Source organism: Papaver somniferum, chromosome 2, assembly GCF_003573695.1.
Source record: "Papaver somniferum cultivar HN1 chromosome 2, ASM357369v1, whole genome shotgun sequence".
Classification (NCBI taxonomy): Eukaryota; Viridiplantae; Streptophyta; class Magnoliopsida; order Ranunculales; family Papaveraceae; genus Papaver; species Papaver somniferum.
The window spans coordinates 194,241,512-194,252,604 of record NC_039359.1 but is presented as its reverse complement, the minus strand read 5'-3'; positions in this window follow the sequence as shown (position 1 = coordinate 194,252,604).

The window sequence follows — 11,093 nt, the reverse complement described above, 5'->3', positions numbered from 1 at the left end:
GTCTCTCGATCATCTGGGAGTCGTCCGTGATGTAATCAACGCTTTATTATCTTTATCGGATGCAGAATAGAAGCAGTGACGAGATGAGTTACTACTGAAAAGGAAAGCTGAAGATGAAAGGCTTGCAGCTTATCAGCAAAACGCCGCCGGCTTCAGCAAATGAGACTAGCGGCTGAAGATGAAGTCTGATCTCGTGCGGAAGGCGTAGCTTCTGATTCAGATGTATATGAATGAATAATTTCGTCATAATTCGTCATCAGAAAATTCAGAAGTCAGGTCTTCATTGAAAATGCTGTAGAATCTTTGTCTGATGTCGTATTTTCGTGATCTACCCATGTTTCTTCATCCTAAGAAAATTTCCAAGCTTTATCAAAGAAGATTTTAGGCTTTTGAGCACGTTTAAGGGCCGAAATTGACAAAACAGTAAACTTCCAGGAGACTTCAAAAAACATTTCAGCTGGTATGTAGTTTAATGTTTTGGCCACATCTTTTTTCTCGTTTCTCCAATTGTTATGAATTTTGTATATGTTGTAGAGGACATCCATACGAAGAGAATGGTATATGACCCATCCCTATATTCTTCACCAATTTCTCCCAGCTCGCTGATTTGTGTGTGAAAGTGTAAAATCATCTCAGGCGAGCTTGTTGTAAAACACTCATGTTGTGTCTTTAGACCATTCGCTTGTGTCTGGAACGGTTGGTGAAGGATTTTAATGTCACTGATTCATTTGAGATAAGGACCCCTTGATTGATACATGAGCATGGTGCTTGCAGTGCCATCTTGTTTCTGTCAGTCGTAGAAACATCACTTCTGGAACCCTGGTCACGGGACCATAACTGAGGTTGCTCTCAAGAGAGAGTGATGTAATGATCATGGTTTAATGTCCCGGAGGTAACATTCCTTTTAAGATGAATGATTAGGACTGGAGAACCCTGCGCCATCTTGGACTTGATGAAATACTTGGTGGAAAGACCTGATGGACACCGATCGACTGTGGAAGTTATGAATCCCGTCCAAGAATTGCTGCTTGCATGTTGTATGCTCTGGAAGCCATAGGAACCTCATACTCCGTCGGAATTCGATGCTTGACCCGAAATTTTGAAGCTAAGAGACTGAATTATCACATGAGAAAAGAATCACTTAATTTGGAGTTGTATAGGTCAGCAAACGAAGCGCGCACATTTGTAATTTGTAATCCCGTACAAATTTTTCAGATTTCGTAGACTTGACGGTAAATGCCACATATTTCATCTCGTATGTCCGATTGATGCGCCCTTTTGGTATGTTGTAGAGGAGACATAGATGAACATCTTTAGTTGAGGAAGTATTGTCCCATTCATCACTAATTGGTACGTTTTTGTAAACCCATGGGCTGAAGTATGTTGTATCTCATTTGTAGAGGTGATGATAACTTCTTGTAGAAGACTTGGGATTGTGCCCGCCTGTTGTGCAAGCTAAAAAAAGAATTTCATGTAAACATATTTCATGTATACACACCTTGATATGAATCATTAGTGCTTGGATAAGTCTGATCCATCGAGTAACACTTCAGAGAACAGATAGTTGATGAAGTTGGTCATGAGGATGTTTCCCCTGAGACTGTCGTTGATGCTGGATCACGATAGAATTTTCTCCAGAAATGCTTGTTGATGCTGATACTATGGTCGGAGTTGCTCCAGAGACCGAAAAGGCTAGATACATGATTATCGACATAGTCTTTACTCCTTCATCCAGTGAGCCTTTACATTCACGAACTAATTGAGTCCCTAAGATGAGGGTGTAGGGTTTAACCTAAATTCTCCTGAACCTTTACCGTGAAGTGCCTTGTCAGGGAATCGATGTTGTTGCGGTAGATAGCAGCGGCAGTTTTCATTCTGGATGTGATCGATGAAGAGAGGAAGTTCCTCGGTCGTGCATGGGCTTGTGATATAGAGAGACCAGTTGATGAAGTTCCATGGAATCACATCAGGTTGCAATAACCTTTTATGTGGATAACATTTATATGAAATAGAATTGATTTATCCAATAAGATCAAGTGTATGTTGAAGGAGTTTGTGACATCCATGGATGAATGATGTTGCATCTGCTTTAGAAATCTTATCATGGGATAAATTCAGTTACACTTTGGTCGTGTTGGTGTTGAATCGGTGTGCCGTTAATAATACTCGTGTTGAAGTTAGAGGTTCCAGATGTACTCTTTGATTGAGAGTACAATTTGAAGGCTTCTAAGAATAAGGCACTGAGAGATGAGCGGTTTTTGATTTTCAGTTGGCCTTGGAAGAGTAGGCGATTGACAGTTGTAGGGATTTTCTTTTGGTTTGATAAAGATTTTCATTTAAATAAACTGATGTTGATTGCTGAAAGAGATTCAATTACTGAATGCAAGTATTGCATATGTTTTCAAGGGATTGATCAAACCAAGAATAAATTAAGAAAATATTGCTTCAAACTTCAGATGCTTGAGGTTCAAAGCATCAGATCCCTTAAGAGAACGTCTTAGCATGATCGTCTTGGCCCTGAATATCTTCTGTTCGGCTTTTCCTTCACTAGTCCTCCAACGTGTGAGATTTCATGCTCATACATGCGTCAACACTTTTGCATAATTCGGCGGTGGACATTCCTGAATGCGGAACAGGAGTACATCCAATACATTCCTTGTCATGATTGCATATCGTCTATAAAATGAACATTCCAGTGAGATGCTCGATTCGAAGAGGTGCGACTACTTGATAAAATATTGTTGTGGTGAAGATATCCATTCATGATGTCTTTTAACGGCTGAGTTGTTAGCAGAATTGAGTCCCCATGCTAGGAGAGCATGTAGAAGAATATATGATATGGACATAGGAGGAATGAGACTTGCCTGAGTGCAGAATATTTTTAGAAATGTCGATGCACCTTCTTCAGGTTCTTGTTTCAACCTCATCATAATTTCCTCCCAGTGCCATGACGACGGAGGGCTCATTAAATCCCCTGGATCGAACCTTCTTCGTTGGAGAGATGTGAAACCCAAAGGCGTTTTGTCAGTAGCCATCTTTTCATCATGGATCCATGTTCGTCCGAGGATCATGTCGTATCCTGGATCTTCCTTGACTATGAAAAACTTGGCTTCTGTCTAGGTTGAGCCTATTTTTATCTTGAAAGTAATGTAGCCATAAGAATCTCTGAGCGTTCCTTCATGATTCTTGATTGAGATGGGAACATGAGTAGCTTCTTTTCGAGTGATGCCTGCGGATATAAGAGTCTTCAGTGGAATTATGTTGATGGTGGATCAACGTTCTTCCAAAAAAATTTCCTTTGACATCGAATATGGTAAGCAATCTACGGTCGTGCATCTCCTTGTCTGTGGTTGAAGGCCCATGGAGTATTTCCGGAAATGGACAGTCTCCTCCCTGGCACGATATGATTCAATATTGTGAACATGTATTTACTTTGTGCCTTCGATGGATAAAACATTTCACTTATATGTTCGACTATGAACCGCTTCTTTGACAGGTTGTTTAGAGAGAGAAAGTCCCGAATGAGAGAGGACCCATGTGCACCCCTTCATTCCCCAGGTTAAGTTCTCCTGATTCGATCTTTTCCTTGAAGATGCGATTCAAAACCTTGCAGTCTCTTGTTGGATGATTGACGAACCTATGAAAGAGACAATAACGAGGATTCTCCATTTCTTCTTCAGTCGGCTTTTTCTTGACGTATGGAAATTTGATTGCACCATGTTGGATCCAGACTTCTAGAAACTCGACCACTTTTTCAATGGGAAGAGGAAAGTCTGGGTCTGTCTGGTCATTTTGTTGATGTTGAGTCGACATTTGTGCATTTCGGGTTTGATTATTCTTCCTTTGAACTGGAGAAGCATGTGTGTGTTTTTGTGTCTCGGTTTTCCTTTTACTTCCTTTAGCAATAACGTTCATAGAAGGATGGAGGTTGAGTTTCATATTGGAATAATACACGTTTTCCTTATACCCTTGCAAACTTCTTTATTCTGGAATGGCTCGGATTGGCTGAGTAGAGCAGCATCCGGTCGGTCAGTTTCTTCGGCTACAATCCGAGAATGTAAATCCTCCAAAAGGGATTTATAAAATGGCATTATCCCTTCATCGTAAGAGTATTCATTGAAGCGTTCCAAAACGGACGGATCTTCTTTAAGAATTCGTGATAATTGTTCCGAGGTTTCACGAATGTCCAAGCTAGATTGGTGGAGCCTTTTGCGCTTAGCATGAGTGTGGACTTTGTCTTCGTCATCGCTGGTGGAGGTATGGATCTTAGAATAGAAATCAACACCAGTGGTAATATAGGAAGGATTTCCAGCAGCATTCTTTTTAGAGAGATCATATGTTGGTTCCCTTGATAACTGATCTGTAAGAACTTTCAAAAGGGCGAACACCTCGTTCTGTATCTTGACAATTTCCACTTGATTTTTTACTACATCATTTAGGATTTTCATCAGATCAGCAATGGTGGTTGAGATTTGAGTGTTCATAACCTCTGTGGAAGCTTTACCAGACCAACCAAGTTTAGTAGTAATCGGAAGAAATTCGCCAGTACTGGGTGGTAATAAATTGAGATTGGATGTTTCTGAGACCTCCCCATAATTGACCATCTTTGATAAAATTGTGAGTTGCAACCGAGAGAATAATCTCCCACTGTGGTCGCCAATCTATAGACGGGGAAAAACGCTTTGCTGGTTTTATGGAATTGAGGAGACGACCCTGTGGAGGAGACTCCTTGAACCGAGCGAAATGTTTAACCTCACACAGATGCACTGCAAGAAGGGAGTGCTTTAAGTTCGAGAGATCAATCTGTAGGACTCCGGCCTAAACCAAGACAATGGTCGTTCCAGAGTCAATTCGGTCACAAGAGAGGATGGGTCGATCTGTAGGAGGGAAGCTGAGAAATGTGTGAGATCAATGGTGATCAAAGATTGTAGGTGTATTGGGTATTCTGCGTGAAGAAATAAAATAAGTTCTGATTGATTGAATTTGCTCTGTTGAGAGTAATTGCTCATACGTTGAGTTGTTAATCTCATGTTGTCTGCTTGACGAGATATTGTCTTGTTCTTTTAATCATGATTCAGAGACTTATTTATATTGCCAGAATTGTAAACACCCTGATCCCATGAAGTGTGACAGTTGCTGGAGTCAAAGAGTGGGGAAGTGGGAAATCGTGTCAAAACTAGTTTCTCATCATGCGGAGACTTGGTTAATTTTCCACCCACTACTTTGACAACTCCTCCAACCGATTGCACGACTTTCTCACATTCTCATCGAGTGTATGAACACACGTGCCGTAGACCGCCAGACCAAAACCCTAGTTAATATCCCTCATATGACATGATTGACATCTCGTGATTGTGGAGTTGACTTTATGGGACGATGAGTCCTTGTATTGTTGAGTCGTGATTTGCAAATTTTCTGAGACTCACGAATTGAGCATTTCTGTTGAGACAAAGGTATAATTATGTTGATTGTTAAGGTGAGTAAATATTGCTCATATGAGCAAATGTTGCTCGTTTGATAAATTTTTGAATATTGATAGTCAATATTCATGGACTGAGCAAGTATTGCTCATCTGAGCAAATATTTCTCATTTTGATGAATTATTGAATACTGATAGTCGAACCAATATTCGTGGACTGAGCAAATGTTGCTCATTTGATGAATTATTGAATATTGATAGTTGAACCAATATTCATGGACTGAGCAAATGTTGCTCATTTGATGAATTATTGAATACTGATAGTTGAACCAATATTCATGGTCTGAGAAAATATTGCTCATATGAGCAAATGTTGCTCATTTGATGAATTGTTGAATATTGATAGTTGAACCAATATTCGTGGTCTGAGCAAATATTGCTCATCTGAGAAAATGTTGCTCATTTGATGAATTATTGGTAGCAGGACCAAATAAAATATTAATTTAATATACTGACAACTAGGCCGAGCATAATGATAAAAGTGTTGATCACGGGATCAACATAAAATTATTGGTGTTTGAATCTGCTAAGGATTATGTTTCTGCAGAGCTAACCCTAATTTTTGATTAATTAATGATTTATTGAAAATCAACCACAGAGTGAAGGAGGGACCGGCTACAAGGGATGACGAGTCGACCATGTAACGCTCAGATGCTCAAATAAGCAAAATACCAAAGTCTCCTGAAGACCAGTTGGTGAAAAGATGATTAAATGCTGGTTTAATAATTTATTAAAATAATGCTCGTGTGAGTGTTAGGTAGTAAAACCTGATTATGGAGAGATGAGGGACCGACCAAGGGGTCACGGGACCGGCTCTTGGTGGACGTGGGACCAACTGATGGTCTTTTGAGCAAACTCCCAGTTGTTTGAGAAGAGTTTGGACCCAATATGAGCAATTGAGCAAATTAGGTCAAAATTATTAAAACATGTGGGACTGGATATTTGCAAGCCCTAGGGTCGGCCTTGGTCGGTCAAGGAGACATGCCCGCGTCACCATAATGTCCGTGTCTCAGTCCTGAGAGTTTCGATATTTTCTAGTGTGTGTTTGAGCAAGATTTTGAGAAAATATGAAGAAATCAGGGATTTTTGCTGAAATCGGGAAAACTTCATGAGATGAAGGAATAATTAATAAAATAATGAAGGAATCATGAAGTGTGGGACCGGCTATGGCCAAGGCATGGCCGGTCGGCCAAAGAGCCCAATCCCAAGGCACTTTTCCTAACTTATAATATTTTTCATGATTTTAGGGAAATATCATAAAATCAAGGAGTTTGTTGAAACCAAGGAATTTGTTGAAATCAAGGAGTTTCCATGAAATGAGGGAAACATAAAAAATAATAATAAAAAATAAGGGGCGTGTGGGATCGGCTAGAGCATGACCGGTCGGCTAGGGTCCGGTCCCACGAGTTTCCCTAATTTTATATTATTTTTCATGATTTGAGGGAAATTTCATGAATTCAAGGAGTTTGTTGAAACCAAGGAATTTGTTGAAATCAAGGAGTTTCCATGAGATGAGGGAAACATAAAAAGTAATAATAATAAAATAAGGGGTGTGTCGGACCGGCTAGGGCATGACCGATCGGCTAGGGCCCGGTTCCTCGAGTTGTCCTAATTTTATATTATTTTTCATGACTTGAGGGAAATTTCATGAATTCAAGGAGTTTTTTCATGAAACGAAGGATATTTGCTCAAATGAAAATATTTTCATGAGATCAAGGAAAATAATAAAATATGATAAAATATAAAATTGGGCGTGGGACTGGCAACAGCATGACCGGCCGGCCGGTGGGACCAGTCCCCTAGCGTCTTGATTAATATTTTATTATTTATTATTTTCTTCCTATTTTGCATAAGTTCATCGTTCCTTCGTATTTGGGAATGCTCGTTCGTGCATTCAGGTGCTCGCTTGTGCATTATTGCTGAGTACACTTGCACCATTTTGGTCAGGGCTTACTCGATAGCGGCTCAGACGTCCGTTAGTTGAATATTTATTACTAACCCATGGAATTCTGCTGGGAAAACTATGCATTGAAGTAATGAAATATTATGAAAAACATAGAATGTTTCCAAATATTCAGTTAATGAATTTAAGGATTATAGATAATTAATTGATGGCTCTATACTAGCAGGCATGCTGTCTATGAGCATTAATAATCTGGGAGTTGAGCGATATGAGCTTGTTGAAGCATCATATTTATTACGTATAGTCAGGGAAAACGTTGTTGCATCTTGAAGACGTTATCGCTCTATACTAGCAGGCAAGATGTCTAGGATCCTTCCAATCATTAAGATTCTATACACATGTCTTTTATATAGTCAGGAAAAACATTGTTACATCCTGAAGACGTTATCGCTCTATAATAGCAGGCAAGCTTTCTAGGAGCCGTCCAATTGTTCGATTCTATATAAAAGTGATTACTGAAATTGCTCAGTATTCATGAAATATGTCGTTGCCTCAATTGAGAGACTACATATTCATGTATACTCTGAGAGAAGTATACTCAGTCAGAGACTCTTATGGCATGAGCTTTCATGCTTCGATAAGAGACATGAGCCTCAATAGTCATCTGATTGCTGGATCAGGAATATGTAAGATTATGGTTTTACAATTTTATCCTTTGTCGAAAATCCACCATCTAAAATGATATAAGATAAACTTGGTCGAAGCGAAATCTTACCAACACATATTTCGAGAAATATGTAAGCGAGATATACTCAGCTCGAAATCTCAAATGTGTATAATGAAAACTATATCTTAACACGACTTATGTCTCAATATAGGAGATAGTAGAAATAGACTTTCCAAGTGATAGATGAGTTCAATTCTCCACATACCTTTGTCGAAAAAGTTCCACAAGCTCCCTTTAGTAGTTCTTCGTCTTCAAATGATGAACTCTGTGAAATCTAAGCTCAACTACACTATATATGTCCTAGTCCGAGACATCTATAAATAGGCTAGAAATCAAGACTTATAGTTTTGATCACTAACATTGACAAACATGCTTGAGATAGAAACGCATGCGAGTTCGACCGAGCAGTGCCCTAACAATCTCCCCCTTTGTCAATTTTACTGACAAAAATATCAATACATATGGATTACAAAATAGATAGAAATTATGGCTTCTCATCCAAATGCTTGATCTCCTTGGCATCTTCAACGCGACTCGAAAACTTCGTCACTTCCAAGTACTCCATGATCCTAAAGGTTGTAAGTTTATCATCACAGTTGTTGGAGATCCGTAGCGATAACAATGAGAAAACAAAATACTCTCAATCATTGTTATACAGTGTCATAGTATTATTACACAATATTAAAGTTCAATTGTATCACAACTTTGACAACAATACTATGGTGATATGTATCACTCCCCCTTAATCAATACTTCATCTCAACATGAAAACCACTCCCCCTTACATAATGATCCGTAAACCATATGTATTTGTAGTATCACACTACTGTTGATGGTGGTTTTTAGCTTAGGGTCAAAATCGTAAAACTGTACATCTAACATGACATCACTATGACCATTAGCACATTTATTGAATCAATCAGCATGCCTACGTAAGAATTACCGGGGTACCCTTTTTTTTTACATGGGTCATGTTCCACGGCAGAACCCTTAACACTGATTGACATCATATATGCCAAACCCTAATTCTCATGCTACCGCGCCAAGGCATGCCAACCATGCCAGCCGCACCACTGTGCCAATGGCAGACCATGCCAGCCACGTCACCGCGCCAAGGCATGCCAACCATGCCATCCACACCACTGTGCTAATGGCATACCATGCCAGCCACATCTCCGCGCCAAGGCATGCCAGCCGCACCTCCGCGCCAAGGCATGCCAACCATGCCAGTCGCACCACTGGCGCCAATAGCATGCCATGCTAGCTGCACCTCCGCACCAAGGCATGCCAACCATGTCAGCCGCACCACTTCGCCAATGGCATGCCATGCCAGCAGCACCTCCGCGCCAAGGCATGCCAACCATGCCAGCCGTATCACATGTGCCAATGGCATGCCAACCACCTTGTTGCGCGATACCATGCGGTCCTTCCCTATGCGGTTACCAAAACGAAGGCGTGCGATGATCAACGACCGTCCTTCCATCTTAGATGCAAATATTAGTCGTCCAAGGTCGCCAAACAACGCATGGTAACCTTTGGCCCAAACCCTAGTTTTGGCCACGCCAAACCGCGCCAAGGCATGCCATGCCACATGTGCCAATGGCATGCCAACCACCTTGCCGCGCCATACCATGCCGGTCTTCCCTATGCGGCTACCAAAACGAAGCCGTGCGATGATCAATGGCCACCCTTCCATCTTATATACAAATCTTAGCCGTCCAAGGTCGCCAAACAACGCATGGTAACCTTTGGCCCAAGACCTAGTTTTGGCCACGCCAAACCGCGCCAAGACATGCCATGCCACATGTGCCAATGGCATGCCAACCACCTTACCGCGCCATACCATGCCGGCCTTCCATATGCGGCTACCAAAACGAAGGCGTGCGATGATCAACGGCCACCCGTCCATATTAGATGCAAATCTTAGCCGTCCAAGGTCGCCAAACAACACATGGTAACCTTTGGCCCAACGCCAAAACCCTAGTTTGGCCGCGCCTAAACCACACCAATGGCATGCCGCACCATCCACCTTGTCGCGCCTAAGCCATGCCATGCCGGCCTTCCCTTCACGGCTGCCAAAACGAAGGCGTGCGACAATCAACGATCACCCTTCCATCTTAGATGAAAATCTCAGCCGTCCAAGTTCACCAACCAACGCATGGTAACCTTTGGCCCAATGCCAAAACCCTAGTTTGGTCGCGCCTAAACCATGCCAAGGCATGCCGACCATGTCACATGTGCCAATGGAATGCCGCGCCATCCACCTTGACGCGCCTAAGCCATGCCATGCCGGCCTTCCCTTCATGGCTGCCAAAACGAAGGCGTGCGACAACAACGGCCACCCTTCCTTCTTAGATGCAAATCTCAGCCGTCCAAGGTCACCAACCAACGCATGTTAACCTTTGGCCCAACGTTAAAACCCTAGTTTGGCCGCGCCTAAACCACGCCAAGGAATGCCGACCAAGCCACATGTGCCAATGGCATGCCGCGACATCCACCTTGCTGCGCCTAAGCCATGCCATGTCGGTCTTCCCTTCACGGCTGCCAAAACGAAGGCGTGCGACAATCAACGTCCACTCTTCCATCTTATATGCAAATGTCAGTCGTCCGAGGTCACCAACCAACACATGGTAACCTTTGGACCAACGCCAAAACCCTAGTTTTGGTCACGCCAAACCGCGCCAAGGCATATCGTCCATGCCACATGTTCCAATGGCATGCCATACACCTTGTCGCGCCATACCATGCCGGCCTTCCCTATGCGGTTACCAAAACAAAGGCGTGCGACAATCAACGGCCACCCTTCCATCTTAGATGCAAATCTCATCCGTCCAAGGTCACCAACCAACACATGGTAACCTTTGGCCTAACGCCAAAATCCTAATTTTGGTCACGCCCAAACCGCGCCAAGGCATGCCGGTCATGCCTCATGTGCCAATGGCATGCCAGCCACCTTGTCGCTCCATACCATGCCGACCTTCCCT